The following is a 6,087-nucleotide window of genomic DNA, read 5'->3' on the forward strand; positions in this document are numbered from 1 at the left end:
CTTTACGGAATGACAAGAGTTGGAAGACGACTTGGAGGTCACCTAGTCCGACCCCCCTGCTCCAGCAGGAGAGCCTTACAGAATGACAGGAGTTGGAAGGGACCCCGGAGGTCATCCAGTCCGACCCCCTGCTCAAGCAGGAGACCCCTATGGAATAACTAAGTGGGGAGAGACCTTGGAGGTCATCTAGTCCAACCCCCTGCTCCAGCAGCAGACCCTTACAGAATGACAGACTTGGAAGGGACCTTGGAGGTCATCTAGTCCAGCCCCCTGCTCCAGCAGGAGACCCTTATAGAATAACAGTTGAAAGGGACCTTAGAGGTCATGTAGTCCAACCACCTGCTCAAGCAGGAGACCTTTACAAAATGACATAGAGTTGAAAGGGACCATGGAGGTCATCTAGTCCAACCCCCTGCTTGAGAAGCAGATCCTTACAGAATCACAGACATGGAAGGGACCTTGGAGGTCATCTAGTCCAACCCCCTGCTCGAGCAGGAGACCCTTACAGAATCACAAGAGTTGGAAGGGGCCTCGAAGGTCATCTAGTCCAACCCCCTGCTCGAGCGGGAGACCCTTACAGAATAACAGAGTGGGAAGGGACCTCAGAGGTCATCTAGTCCAACCCCTTGCTCGAGCGGGAGACCCTTACAGAATCATGGAATAACACACTTGCAAGGGAACCTGAAGGTCCTCTAGTCCAACCCCCTGCTCCAGCAGGAGACCCTTGACCGTTTCAAACAAATGGCCATCCAGTCTCTTCTTAAAAAACCTCCAGGGTTGGAGCACCCACGACTTCTGGTGGCAAGCTGTTCCACCGGTTGTCCTCACTGTTAGGACGTTTGAAGACCCCTGCCCTGTAGAGGTGCTTCTCCTCCAGGGCTGGCTGGGGAATGCTGGGAGTTGAAGTCCACAAGTCCCAAAGTTGGACACAGTTTGGACACGAAGAACCACGAAGAACCGAGAGAGGGATTTGCTCCCCTCTGCTGTGTGATTGTGAAGTCATTTATGGAAAACATTTTCTGCTTCTCTTATTGCCAAGGATTTAAATGGTTTCTCTAGGTCATGGGTAGGCAACCTTGGCTCTTTGATGACACGCGGACTTCATCTCCCAGAATTCCTGAGCCAGCAGGAAAACCTCTCCCTTTCTCCTCAGCATGGCTGGCTCAGGAATTCTGGGAGTTGAAGTCCCTAGATTTCAGAAAGAAGCATTAAAATACAATCATAAATCTCTCTCTCCCTTCTCATTCTCTCCCTTTCTTTTTCTCATTCTCTCCTAATTCTATCATTCTTTTTCTTCCTTTCTTCTCATTCTTTCTTTTCCTTATTCTCTTTTTCTCATTCTCTCATTCTTTCTTTGACCCTCATTCTTTCCCTTTTCATTCTCTCCTCTTATTCTCACTTTCTTTCTCTCTTCTAATTGTCATTCTCTTCTCATTCTTTCCCTTATTCTCATTCTTTTTCTTTCATTCTCATTCTTTCTCACCCTCATTATCTTTCCCTTATCTCATTCTCTCCTTTTTCTCATTCTCTCTTCTAATTCTGTCATTCTCTCTATTCTAATTCTTTCTCATTCTCTCTTCTAATGCTGTCATTCTCTCATTCTCTCTATTCTAATTCTTTTTCTCTCATTCTCTCCCTTTCTCCTTCTGTCATTCTTTCATACTTTCTCTTCTTTCCCTCTCTTCTAGAAAATGGTGTCATTCTTTCTCTCAATCTATTTCTCATCCTCTCCCTCTCTTCTCATTCTCTCCCCCTAATTCTGTCATTCTTTTTCTTTTTCCATTATTTTCTTCTCTCATTCTGTTATTTTCTCTCTTTTCATTCTCATTCTCACTTTTCTTTCTCATTCTCTTCTAATTGTCATTCTTTCTCTCTATTCTAATTCATTCTTTTTCTCTCATTCTTTCTCATTCTGTCCCTTTCTCCTTCTGTCATTCTTTCATACCCTCTCTTCTTTCCCTCTTCCAAAAAATTCTGTCATTCTTTCTTTCTCTCAATCTATTTCTCATCCTCTCCCTCTCTCCTCATTCTTTCCCCAATTCTGTCATTCTTTCTTTCCATTATTCTCTTTCTCCTCTCATTCTTTGTGTTATTTTCGCTTTCTCTTTTCATTCTCATTCTCATTTTCTTTCTCATTCTCTTCTAATTCTGTCATTCTTTCTCTCTATTCTAATTTTCTTTTTCTTTCCTCATTTTCTCATTCTGTCCCTTTCTCCTTCTGTCATTCTTTCATACCCTTTCCCTCTCTTCTAGAAAATTCTGTCATTCTTTCTTTCTCTCAATCTATTTCTCATCCTCTCCCTCTTCTCATTGTCTCCCCAATTCTGTCATTCTTTCTCTTTCCATTATTCTTTCTCCTCTCATTCTTTGTGTTATTTTCGCTTTCTTTTCATTCTCTCCTCATTCTCACTTTTTTTTCTCATTCTCTTCTAATTCTGTCATTCTTTCTCTCTATTTTAATTTTCTTTTTCTTTCCTCATTTTCTCAATCTGTCCCTTTCTCCTTCTGTCATTCTTTCATACCCTTTCCCTCTTCTAGAAAATTCTGTCATTCTTTCTTTCTCTCAATCTATTTCTCATCCTCTCCCTCTTCTCATTGTCTCCCCAATTCTGTCATTCTTTCTCTTTCCATTATTCTTTCTCCTTTCATTCTTTGTGTTATTTTCGCTTTCTCTTTTCATTCTCTCCTCATTCTCACTTTTTTTTCTCATTCTCTTCTAATTCTGTCATTCTTTCTCTATTCTAATTTTCTTTTTCTCTCCTCATTTTCTCATTCTGTCCCTTTCTCCTTCTCTGTCATTCTTTCATACCCTTTCCCTCTCTTCTAGAAAATTGTGTCATTCTTTTTCTCTCAATCTATTTCTCATCCTCTCCCCCTCTTCTCATTCTCCCAATTGTCATTCTTTCTCATTCTGCCATTTTTTTTGGCTCATTCTGTCTTCTACACAGAGACACAAACACACACATACACACACACACAGAGAGAGAGAGGCTCTATTTCTCCTCCAAAAGATTATCTTAGTTAAGAACTGCTTCAGTTCATTGTTTACGCTGGAATTTGTTCTCCCCATGGAATGTAAGGAAAACCTCGCGTTTGTCCAATAAATGGTAAATGCCAAAAAAAAAATATGATTATTTTAGGGAGGAAATTATGAGAGAAATCCTGAGGTAAACGGACGGAGCACAAAAGGGCGGCCGGGAGAAGGAAAAAAAAAGGCGGGAAAAGAAAGGGGGGAAACTCCCACTCCCCCTCTACACCCAGAGCGACCAATCCCAGCGCAGATCGCCTCAGGCAGGAGCTCCGGCCCTCTCCGGCCAATCAGCTGTACGTGGGCGTGGCCTGGCTCAGCGCTGCTGAACTTAAGGGGCTTCACAGAGTTAGGGTGGTTGGGGAAGGGCTGGGGCGCCCCACTCCCCCCGTGGGTCGCAGCACCCCCCCTGCAGTGGGTCCCCCCCAACGGGCCACGTGACTCCACCCCCTCTTCTGGACCCTATTCTGCAACTGGGCCTTCTGCTGGGCAAGGCTGTGGGGCCTAGTGGTTGCCTGTGGGGTGATTGTCTGGAGCTTTTCGTTTTTTGTTTTAACTGCATTCCTATTTTGAGGGTCAGCCCCTCGGAGCCATTCTGGAGTCTGGGAAGGAAGACGAGAAGGGAGAGAAGGAAGACAGGGAGGGAAGGAAATGGATAAGGAAGGAAAGAAAGAAAGAAAGAAAGAAAGAAAGAAAGAAAGAAAGAAAGAAAGAAAGAAAGAAAAGAAAGATGGGTGAGGGAAGGAAAGAAGTCGAGGGAGGCAGGGAATGAAGGAAGTATTAGGGATCAATCTGGGATCCTGTACATACCAAGAGAGAAATGGGTTGACTGTGTGTGTTGGTGGTCTCATAGGCAAGGAAAGATCAACCATGGGCAATAAGGCCAGTAACGGGTTAAGGTGTCCCCCGGAAAGTTCCTTAGGGCAAAGGTTGCCAGGATAAACTATGTACTCGAGGTAAAAGTAAAAGTATTATGATAAAGGATGGTTGTTTTCAATGCTAGCAGGATGGGATGGACTGATCAGGAAAATACACCTCATAGCAGCTTGTTTGGCTGCTATGCGATGCAACCTTTCAATAAAAAAAAAGTATTAGGGATCAATCTGGGATCCTGTACATACGAAAGAAGTAATGGGTTGACTGTGTGTGTTGGTGGTCTCGTAGGCAAGGAAAGATCAATCATGGGCAATAAGGCCAGTAAGGGGATAAGGTGTCCCCTGGAAAGTTCCTTAGGGCAAAGGTTGGCAGGATAAACTATGTACTCGAGGTAAAAGTAAAAGTATTATGATAAAGGATGTTTGTCTTCAATGCTAACAGGATGGGAATGGACTCATTTGGAAAATACACCTCATAGCAGCTTGTTTGGCTGCTGTGAGATGCAATCTCCTACAATCTCTGAACTCTGTTCCCATCATAAACGCCATCATAAACCCCGCCAGCGGTTCAAAGGATGGAGAGATCTAGCAGGGAAGCAGCAAAAGAGAGCAGTAGGTCCACCTGCCACCAGAGATTCCTGACTCCTCCAACCAGGTGAGGACCCCAGAAGCGCCGAGACCTCCGCGTTGGCACTTGCGGTGGCAGCGGAGTGGAGTGGGGCGAGGGCAGAGCTATTCCTGGGCATCTGGTGGAAAGCGGGTCAGTCTTGGACTGGGCTTTTACACGAGGGCATGTGGTCCCTCCTCTCTGGGAAACTCTAAGGGGTGGATAGGACACCCTCAATGTTAGGAAAGGCAGTTTCCACAGGACAAGGGATTTAGCAACAGTTGTGACACACATGCACCTATGTTGTTGCGGGGGGGGGGGGGAGGAGAGATATTCCAGGAAATTTGGGGAGAGGGGTTGCTCTTTTCGGGAAGGCTGCTGAATTCTGTCCAGATAGCCAAACAAGGGGAGAGCGGGAATGGGGAGGGAGAAGGAGGGAGGGGACGCCTTCATCCGAAGCCCCCACACCATTACGACTTTCAATCCCCCCTCCATACTCCCCAGAAAATTTTTCCAGCCAGATTCCAAGATCTTCCCAGAGGAATCAGACTGTGCTCTCTGTGCTGGGGGGGGGGGATGGGGGATGGGAAGGGCTTTGTGCCCGGAGACAAACAACTTTTGTTCTTGTTCTGACTTCCCTTGGTTGAAGTCCAAAGGTTGGAGGGCGCCTTCCAGGAGGGAGGAAGGAGGAAGTGGGCAGGCACATCCGTGTGTGACTTCCTTCTCAACCAGTCAACCAATCAGTCAGAATAGAGATGGACGGGGCCTTGGAGGTTTTCTAGTCCAACCCTCTGCTCAAGCAGGCGACTCTTACAGAATCATAGAACCGCAAAGTCCAGGCAGAGTCCTCAGTTGACACAATGGGTGTGACGCTAATCCAGGAACTTGCTCCTCTCCTCCAAACGCTTGTCTCACCTTTGCTGGGAGGAATTGCCAATTTTGGCTTCAGCGCTTCCACCAGCCATGCATTGTGACTGCTGCTCCTGCCACCCTGCTCTGGGCAGAGAGCCTTCTTCAGCCATCTCAGAAACTGGACGACCATCAGTGGGTGGGGTGAGACTTGAGGCCCACACCGGCATCCCCTCACAGAGTCATAAGTCAATCTGGTTCCTCTCTCTTTTGCAGGGCACGAGAAGCACTGGCAACACGCAAGTGCCGAGCATGGCCGAGACGGACAATCCCATAGAGATTGCAGCCCTTGGCCGGCCCTTCCAGCTGGGGATGCTGTACGACTGCCGCAAGGATGCCCTCATCCCAGGTAGGAGCCAGAGAAGAGGCTGATGGGTGGGCATCCCTGCTAGGAAACTTGGGAGGGAGGGAGGGAGAGAGGCACTGCCATCAATGCGCACACTTAGCCCAAGGACACTTAAGAGCTGGCATCCTGGACACAGGGCCTGCTAGTACCAGCTAGCTGAGTAGGGTCTTCTGCCTGGAATGTGTATCTAGCCCTCGGCCTAGCATGCAGCAGTGCTGGCCCTGAGTACCAAACATGGGGTGGGTCTCCAGACCAAACTCACTGAAATGCTTTGGGAAAAGACAAAATCTCTCTACTCAAGTCAAAAGCCATTGGGAGTTTT

Source organism: Protobothrops mucrosquamatus, unplaced genomic scaffold, assembly GCF_001527695.2.
Source record: "Protobothrops mucrosquamatus isolate PMUCROS unplaced genomic scaffold, P.Mucros_1.0 scaffold3850, whole genome shotgun sequence".
In the NCBI taxonomy this organism is placed as follows: Eukaryota; Metazoa; Chordata; class Lepidosauria; order Squamata; family Viperidae; genus Protobothrops; species Protobothrops mucrosquamatus.